The following is a 10,323-nucleotide window of genomic DNA, read 5'->3' as shown; positions in this document are numbered from 1 at the left end:
TTTTGCATGATTCGGTGACGGCATTGTTTTAAAAATATCACCCAACCACGAATGAATACGTAAAGCCTATTCTGATGGCCACACAACAAGTTTTGCTGAGCTGTTTGTTTTATTTTTATATCATTTTGTGAATCTCTTTTGCATAATTTAGTGTGATTCATTGTTTTACAACATTTAGTAAATCATGACTCAACTGGTCATGTACATACGAATATTCAGATGCAATGACCATACAACAAGTTCTGCTGAGCTGTTTGTTTTATATTATTTAGTGCGTCATTGTTTTGCATGATTTAGTTAGTCACACTCAACCACTTATTAGTTTTGCTGAGCTGTTTGTTTTGCATGATTTAGTAAGTCGTATGTGCGCTTCAACGCAAATCATAGTTTAATTTGTAAACATCGACAATGGTTTACAGGTAAAAAAATATGTTCAACTTGAACATGCAAACGTAGTAGAAAGGACATTCCCCCGGGCCATTTTGATTATGCAAAAGTTTCAAGGAGGTTATGTTTATTGCGTGGGTTCAAATTAAAAATTGTTCCAACTTAAAATGCATTCACGCGAATAAACGTTGGTTAAGGGAAACAACATTATATTTTGTGACGCTGCATATTTAATTGCTTCTACGTGATTAATAAAGTCACGACATTCGCGGCCATTGTTGCCTTGTACCTTTGATGGCAACTGAATTTTTACCTACGGAAGAAACAACAAGGATTGCTTAAAGGGACTGTATCACGGCTGAGTGAAGTTTATTTTACTAAGTTTTGCCAAATATTTCTATGAATCTCAATGTTTGCAAGGGAATTACTTCTATTATCTAAATGACGAATCCACTAGATTTCTTTAAACCAAATGTGTCTCCCGGGTGTTAAAATTTAAAGTTATAAGCAAACGACATTTACTTTAAAAACTGTTTAGCCCAACAATATTTCAAATAACTCATATCGCAATCCGCTTCACTCTTCGTCACTTTTGGCCATCCGTACCTTCTTTGGTATTTGCTGTGTAATTGAAATGTTCCTGTTTTTTCGACTTTTTTTGCTTGTTTACAAGCAAAAAGTAGGAGAATAGCGTTTACATAGGCTAAAATCTAAACCGGAAGGGATTGCATTCTTGTTAACTCTCAAGGGACTGTTTTACATTTCTTTCAAGGGAATACTTTCCGCTGTGGGTGATCAAAAGCGCGTACTTGTAAAGTGTCACTCTATAGTTGTGCTTCAGCACTTCCGTTCTTGTAGAAACAACATGACTTGTCAAATTTACAAACATTATATAAGAATCAAAAACGTGAGTAGCCCAAATCTTACGTCACATAACCAATTAAGAATGTAAGGGGTTCAGCGCTCGAAGGCAGCGAAGTTTAAAACGATTAAGAACGCAATTTTTACTAGTACAAGTCTTTAGGCGCTAATATTAATTTAACCTAAAATCACATAGCGAAAACAAAGACCGCTTGGACATGTCCAAGCTATTTAAAACTACCACTACGTCAGACCCATGTCACCATCTCTCGCTTGTAGCTAAAATAATCATTCACCTATTTTCAGTTTGAATACTCTGCGCTCTGTTTGTGTGAAATATTTATTGTTGTGTTACTCAAGCGTTTGCTCGGAGCGAGTACAAGTCGTACAATTTACCCGGAACGTGTTAAATATTAGAAAAAAACAATGACTTCTTTTCTGGCATATCTCCAATTTTTGTTCTAGCAGTTTGACGGTTTTTGAGATGGGCGGGAAAAAAGAAAAAAAACTCTACTCTTTATTTTGGGGGGATTTGGCTTTTTTTTAAAAGAACGGGTTTGGGTTATTTTATTGAACATTCGAAAAAAAAAAATCGCATGTGAAGCAGGATTTTCCGGCTAGGCATGTGGTTTTGAAAAGCGAAAGATGACGTGGTAAAGGCAAAGTTGCAAGTCACGTTCACTCCGTGACCAACGAGAAACGACACGTGTGTTTCTCAAGTGATATATTCTAAATGATTTACAGTGCGGCGCCGGATAAGTTTCCACGAAAGAGGTCGGAGGTCAAAATCCGCACGATCTTACAACACACTAAAGCGTTGCTAATAGCTTAACCAAAGGGAACTCATTTCTGGCAATTGATTATTTCTGCTGAGTTGCGCAATTTAGAATGCAAATATCTAGCAAAGCGCCTTATTCTAAAGTAATTAAAAGTGAGTCGTGAGTCGGACAACAATTTTAGTTTTGGCAAGGCTTTGTATGGAGGGGACGCATTCTTGACAATGAAAAAAAGGGCGAAAAAGGTACAATTTGAGGCCGAGATTCTCGAAAGGGTCGAAAAATGATAGATTTCAAACATTTTTGCTTTAGTAAGTGAAAAAAGATTGGGAAGGTTCTAGAAAATGGCCAAAATTGAATTTATTAGTCGAAGATCCGGTAACTGATACCTTGATTTCCACTGCATAATTATCAGGTTGCCGAATGCGAACTGCTATCAGTTATATAATCCCGAAGGATAGCACTGTATGTTTGCTTCATTTAGGCACGGAAAGATCGTCGGTTGCAAGAAATTCAAATTCTTCCCGAATTTGACGGCACTGATCGCCGGCCATCCGATCTGTTTCGACACATGACAGATAGAGGGCGAAAATATTATGCTATTCAAACGCCTTTCTAATGGAATTGACGGCGGGTTTGATTTAAATAAAGCTATTATTTATCCCCATTACTATTAAAGACTGCAGCTATAGCGGCTGAGCTCGAACAGTGTATATTAAATAGTATTTGCCGCGACAATTTGTTACGAATACCTCTTTAAATATTCGGTCAGGCAAGGGGACCATCGGACGAGCGTTTCTTTGGTAATTTTGTGGTGGCATAAATTGAGTTACTCTATTGATTGTAAAATGGACAAAACAAACTCACAATCCCCATGAATTTCCTTTAAACCAAATGTGTCTCCCGTGTAATTTAAAGTTATAGCAAACGACATTTACTTTAAAGAAACTCGTTTAGCCCAACAATATTTCAAAAACTTATATCGCAATCGTTCACTCTTCGTCACTTTTGGCCATCCGTCCTTCTTTGGTATTTGCTGTGCTAATTGAAATGTTCCTTGTCAAAAAATCATATTAAATTTTATTTTATTTCATTCTACTTGATGGTCATTTTTCTATGCCTAAATATGGCTAACATTTGTTACACAATCCCTTTAACATTTACAAGTTTTCAAACAAATTTATCTCAATCTTCTTTGTTAATTTTTACCACTAACGCTACCAACACTGTTGCATTGAACACCTTTTATACTCGCAAAGTTTAAATTTCCAACGCGTTTTATGTCTTTCTAGTTCCGTTTGAAGCTTATGATTTGGCTTCTAAGGCCCCGTCCACACTGATCCGGGTAAATTTGAAAACGGAGAAATTTGAAAACGCCGCGTAAAATGATTTCTGTCCACATTAACCCGGGTAAATTTGAAAACGATACCAACTTTGGAGAGCGTTTTTGAAAAGTACCGTTTTCGGTTACCAAAAACGCCGTTTCAGTGTGGACGGTTAGCCTATCCGTGTAAAAAAAGATGCTTTTTCAAATTTACCCGGGTCAGTGTGGACGGGGACTAAAACCAACTAGGTTGCAGCGGTGCCGTGATAACTACAAATATGGGAATATAAAGATGAACACTAAGGGAGTGTGTCACTGGATTGTAATCCCGGCTTTTAACCTGTAATTATGAAAATAAATACCTATCGCAAAAACTTATCATCTTTGATCAACTGTTTCAAAAGAAATTCTTCTTTGGCGAAAAACCATGGCCAATTATTGTTCGTCACTAGAGTTAATGTTTCAGTAATTATTAAGTAAATCTTTGAACGCGCGTTTTGGGGCGCCAGAAAATGGTCCGTGAAAATGTAACAGTTGAGCCCCTCCTAGGGGTTTCAGGGAACAAGGGAACATAGCCATAAAATAATTGTGAACAAGGTAGCAAAAGAAAATAAAGCTGGGAACACGGGAAGAAAAGCTGCGTTTCTGATATTTTAGGGAACGGGGTTCACAAAAATCAACAAAAAACTTCTAGGGAAGAAGGCAACATGCCCCCCCCCCCCCCCCCAACGTCATTATATTTTACATAGCTTTTTTCTTGCTTTCACTTTGGTCGAGATGAAATGTGCACGCAAGTCATCGCAAGTTTTTCACCGTTTGGCCACCCAACGCAAGTCTTGCTGTTTACTGCAAGAACTGAATTACAGCGCGCACAGTAACATTGAAATGGCTTTTTTGACACAACTTGCGTGCACTTGCAAGTAAACTTGCGAGTCAGTTTGGCCACTAAACGCAAGTCTGTACGCAAGTTTAACTTGCGACTACTTGCGTCTCCTTGCGTTACCGTTTGGCCATGGTTTCAGTTTTCCTCCTCATCATTTGATTTGCCTGCTAGGCAAGGTGAATCTTTTATCTGCGGGAAATCAAAGTCTCTGTAAGTACACTGTCAAAGTTAAGATCAGGCTTAAATATGCCATTCATAGCAGCAACACATTTTTGTGATAACGGTAGATGTCGACCCTTGGTAGTCCTTTTACGTGATTTTGAAAGGGGGTTCCACTTAGGGATACTTACAAATTAAGAGGCTGTCGAATTATTCCTCCAGAACATTTTGACTTGACAAATGATTGTCATGCCTTCAGTTCTTTATGTTTCCATCGTTATAACAACCAAGTTTTCTTATCATTGTTTGGCATGTTTTTGACATTATACGTGGTCTTAATCAATATTCAAAAGCCATTCTTCTAAAACATGCTTTAGGCTATTTTCTAAAAACACTTTAAAGCCCTAGAAGGCATGATGGTTTCAAGGTATCTTGTTACTTTTGTCCATGACATTCACTTTTGTCCATGGCATTTCCAATCCAAATAAATGAAGAAACGCGCAGGGCATGCTGGTTATAACGTACAAGGAATGCATGGGAGACACGTGGGGAACGAATGAGGAATGCATGAAGAAAATAACCGGGAACCCATGGGGGAGGCACAAGGAGACGCACGTAGAAACGCACAGGAAACCATTGCGGGGGTAATGCTCTACGAAACGTATCACTATGTGGTATAACGCACGGGCAAAGCAAGAGGGAACACACCGGGAACGAATCGCGGCGCGCACACGGAACGAATGCCAACGCACGCCAATTTATTGTGAACACACAACAAATGCAGAAACAAAAGGACAGGAGGCACGACAGGACAAACAGGAAACGCACGAATTCGAGAATACAGGAGAGAATGCACCGGGAACGCATTGGAGAACAGACAAGAAAATGCACCAAACGTATGGAGTCTGATATAACTTTCATCTTTATTTCATGAAATATATTTTTTCTTTGCTTTGGTCATCCCAATAAAATGTTTCGTTTCCCATCGCCCCGTCTCTTAGATAAAAGATAGATAAAACTTTATTTTGACACGATAATAATAAAAGCTAAAAGCTTGTGGGGTCGTATATTTAAATTAACTATGCTAAGATTAAAATTACAATTAAAAAATCTAAAATTACAATTCTTATATTTACAGTAAAATTAATTATTTAATTAAATACTAACTAGACTGTTGCTATGTATACTAAATGATTACAATAAACTAACTAAAAACTAATTATATATAAAAATCACCGTGTCTGTGGCGGGTTGTTGAAGCCGACAGCGCGTTAAAATTAAATATTTAAAATATGCTCTATTTACAACATGCCTCCTTAGCTCTAAAAAACTTGAAAAACTCTTCTGTTGATTGTGGTATTTAACAATGTTCCAAAGAACAAATCCCTTGTATCTGAGTGAATCCTTTATGAATCGCGAGTTGAATCTTGGTATCGAAGATACCAAGATTCGATATGCTCGATATGCCAAGGCATTCATCTGCTACCGAGGCGCTCCAACAGCTTGGCTGGGATAATTTAATGGAAAGAAGAAGACTTCATAGATTAATTTTGTTTTTTAAGGCATTAAATGGCTTGATTGACTGGGATTTTAATTTTTATAGCTTTAAAGACATTCATAATTATAATACTCGTGGACGAAATGACATTTGTAGCGGCCTAAGTCATGTCGCTCCTGGGGCCAGAACCGTTTTATTAATCAAGCTGCTCACGAATGGAACATTTTACCCGACAAAGCAAAAAGCGCATTTGACATTTTAACTTTTAAAAGACATATTAGAAGTATTTGATAAGTTTTTTAATTTCTTATATTCATTTTTTAAAATTTAACTTTTTCATCTTCTATTTTTATATTCACTTTTTAACCATTTTTATCATATTTGTTATTTATTTTATGCAGGGGCCCACTGAAAACCACCTTTTTGTGACGTGGGCTCCCTGCTAAAATATCTTTATTATTATTATTATTATTATTATTATTATTATTATTATTATTATTATTATTATTATTATTATTATTATTATTATTATTACAAGTGAAACCGGTAAAAACAATATATAATTATATATTCCATAGAAAACAGGAAAATGTGAAAAGGTTAAAAAAATAGATTAGTCTGTATAAATCTGCAGCTTACTTATATAAGTAAATGCTTACATTGTACGCTTCCAGAAAATTCGATACTCACCCCAAGGATGGTCAATGGAAATTCCGAAGGGGAGGGAGGGCACAATAGCCCAAATTTTTAAAATAAAGTATGAAGCTAAACTAAAAATTCCAGGGGGTCGGATGGGTCCATCCTTGGGGTAGGTATGGATATTTTTGGAACCACACATTATAATTGAACTGCCATTAAGGTCTGGACACACTAGGCGACACGTCGCTGCAACACGTCGCGGCGACAGTCGCCTAGTGTGACATGCGACAAACTATGTCGCTGCAACAGAATTTTGTCCCTGCGACGTGTTGCACGAATTCAAACTGGTTTGAGAGCGCGTCATGTATTTTCGCCATATTGAATATGGAAAACTAGTTTGCATTCCCACTCTTCCAAATTCGCTGTTTGTGCACCAAACAAACACCTTGTTGCAACGACTTAGTTGTAAGCAGTACACATGGAGCGACTTGTCTCCGCGACCTGTCAAGTCGCATAAGTTGTCCCGACCTTTACACTATTGAAGACACTTTAGCCTGCGCTAGAGTAAATTTATGGTCTGCGATAATAATTTTGTAAATTCTCTGTAATTTCATTATTTTTATTAAAACTAAGGAGCAACTGAAGAATACCCCGTCATTATTCATCTGCTCCCGTGGTCCACAGTCCGCAGTGAAATGTTTTTGTTAAGTTATATTTCACTCATAACGCAGTCCGCAGTCATGAAGTCCATTGATCAAAATTGAATTAAATTGTTATAATTGCCTGCCACCGCGGTCCACAGTCCCATAGTGTTTTACTTGAAAATTATACAAAGTCTGCTAATCGCCTGCCACCGGGGCCCATAGTCCCCTAGTCGATTCTAAGAAATGCTAGTAAATGTTATAATCGCCTGCCACCTCGGTCCGCAGTCCCGTAGTGGATTTCAGAACAGTAGATATCCTGAACACAATATAAAGGCTAACCGCAAGCAACCTAATCGCAGTCCGTAGTGTACCCAGAATTCTTCATGTTAACAATATATAGTGTTGCCCTTACAAATATAGATAGCTTACCGTGAACAGGCTAACCAAAGTGCATATTAGGCTAACCTAAATGAATAAGTAGGCCTCTCTAAACACAAAACATTCTGTCCCATATGTTCACTATGGGTCTGCGGACCACAGTGACAGACAAGAAATGCGTGACTACGCAGTGGCAGGCAATCTAAACACCAAACTTTTTGTGTCGGACTGTGGACTGCGGTGACATTAAAATCAGTTCAGCATGCAATTTTGATATTTGTATGGTGACTGCGGACTGTGGTGGCAGTCATTTCAGTTATGCAAAAAAAGTGCCTGGCTAATCTACAATCATGCCAAAACAAAATAGTTTTGTCATGAACCCAGAATGGTTTCAAAACTTACATGTAATAAAGTGTCAGTATTCACATGTAGCCTTATTGGGTTCTGGGATGTTCATATTACATAAATAGCTATAAAATAATGTCGCTAAAGTATATTCAGGTTTAAACTGGCAACATGTGGGAATCAATCATGTGACAATTTTATTACATTAACACAATGTGTATTTTTGAGTTCATTTTGACTAAGTCAGTAAGAGGAATGTGCTTGCACTCTTCAAGTCACCTGAAAATAGAAACAAAACAAACAAAAACTGTTTATTTTGATGAAATTGCTATTTTTCCAGCATGCAGACTGTATAATTATTAAATGGCTTTTTTCGGTGTGTGAAAAAAAAACTGACTGCTTTCATTTTGGGCTAGTGGATTCAATAATTTTTTCCACTTGCTAGATAGCCAAATGACATTTATGGATTTTTATTTTTTGATGTTGATCTTTCCAGAGAAATATGGGACTTTGGGCAAGCATATAATGGTTTCACAGTCTACCTGGGTCAGGCCAGGAAGAAATCAATTTTCTTGGCACCCTTCCTTTTATTAATCATAATTTTGCAAAAAAAAAATGTCAGTCTTCATTTGAATATGTTGTGGTTTAATTTTATCCCTGGTTTAAAATTTTTCAAACCAGTTTGATTTTTATTTTCTATTGTCTCATATTAATTATAATCTGAAACAAAAGGAAATAAAAAGCAAACTGGTTTGAAAAATTTTAAACCAAACATAAAATTAAACCACAACAAATATTTAACATTGCTAGCTGTAGTTTAAAATGCTACTTAAGGCCATCCAACAACTGAAAATACATGCCTTAAAAAATGTCAAACAGCTTTTTTATAACGTAGGCAAATGTCTGGTCAAAAAGTAGATCTTTTAAAAATTTCTCAGGTGGTGAATGTGTGAAGAGAGGAGGATGGGAATTGCTGAGATTGGCTGAAGAGATCAATAACTGCCTGAACTTGTTATAATCCATAGTTTAACTCACCAGTAATTCAGAAAGTCCTCAGTTCTGAATTCTGTAAATCCTGTTTAGACATTCTGATAATCCCACAAATTACCTGTATACAACAAAATGCAAAAGAAACGTCAATCTATGTCTGGCAATACAATACACATCATGGAAAGATACAAATTTAAACTTCAGAAATGGTCTCATTTATTTCTTTGCGGCCGGAAATGACCACATGGTCAATATTTTGACAAACATTTCCTCACGTATCAATAATTAAAGGATGCGATTCTTATTAAATTAAATAGAAATTACATGCCTCGACGAACTGAGTGACATTACTATGACACTATCGCCTCAAAATCGATCTACAAGATCTATCGCCGAGCTCGGCTTTAATTCCAGTGAGCTAAGACCAGCTAAGTTTTAGTACGATTCTATCTTTAGCACTTTTATAAATCTTCACACGAACGCCGAAGACATAAGCTTAAGTCAGTCTTCAAAATGAAATTATAGTACAATGAGAAACGCTTACCTGAAGGGACCTCAGGTCATCACTGTATTAAGTCTCTGTTAGAAATGTTTGTGCGAAAAGCTTCCACCGTTTCTCCTCATTCCATATTCTTCTCCAGTATCGGGAATACAAATCAAGGATATCGAATACTCTTTGTTTCGGGACTCGTGATCGCGTCAAGAAGAAAGAACATTGACAAAACTATCCTATAGAACTCGAAATTGCAAAATCAAAACACTAATCGATCGACGCCATTTTGAAAATGCGCCCGCAATACGGACCGCGGGGAATCCGCAAGCAGGGGGGGCACAGCTAAAACTCTCCCCAAGCGCCACTCCTTTGTCTGAAAGAAATTACGTTCAACTTCGCCCAAAGCAATTACAATGAAAACAAACTTATAACGCTATAATAAAGAGGATACACTCAAGCCTTTGGCAAAATTTTCTTTTATTTCAAATGCAAATGGTCGTTGAGTAGGAAGCCAACAAACTTTTCAATTGTATTTTTTACTGCCGTACTTTTTCCCGAAAAAGTAATAATGGCCATTTTTCAAAACACTATTTAAAAAACTACAACTTTGCTCAAAAAAATCCTAAGAGAGAGGTTCTAGTAAAGTTTTCAAGCAAATTTAAAAATGTGATCCGTTCTGGTCACGTGAGCGATGACGTCATAACAATTAGATTAATTAAAAACTACTTCACATATAAGTGTCTACCAACATGTATTTTCTTGTTACCTCGCATTTAATGCAACGCCAGATACGCACTTGTACCCAGACTCCCATTTTTTGAAAATTGTGCATAGCTACCTTAATTTTGATATTTTGTTCGGTACCTGGGCAGTCCAAAATGCCTCACACCAATGTGCTTCAAACTGCAATGACTGCTTTTTTAGTAATAAACTATTTTCGTCACAG

At 36.9% G+C, this 10,323-nt stretch overlaps 1 long non-coding RNA gene across 1 annotated transcript; it reads right to left on the bottom strand.

Annotated features, from left to right (window-relative positions):
- Nucleotides 1-7,877: 7,877 nt before the first annotated feature.
- LOC144656057 (uncharacterized) lies at nt 7,878-9,690 on the bottom strand. The gene is made up of 3 exons (XR_013571250.1): nt 9,429-9,690; nt 8,930-9,002; nt 7,878-8,173 (listed from the first exon to the last, which is right to left on the bottom strand). It is a non-coding gene; the product is annotated as an uncharacterized LOC144656057 (long non-coding RNA).
- Between the last annotated feature and the right edge of the window lie 633 nt (nt 9,691-10,323).

This window comes from Oculina patagonica, chromosome 6, assembly GCF_052425735.1.
Source record: "Oculina patagonica isolate OP01 chromosome 6, crgOcupat, whole genome shotgun sequence".
Taxonomy (NCBI): domain Eukaryota; kingdom Metazoa; phylum Cnidaria; class Anthozoa; order Scleractinia; family Oculinidae; genus Oculina; species Oculina patagonica.
Note: the sequence above shows the minus strand (reverse complement) of the source record. Positions and strands in the feature narration are given on the sequence as shown.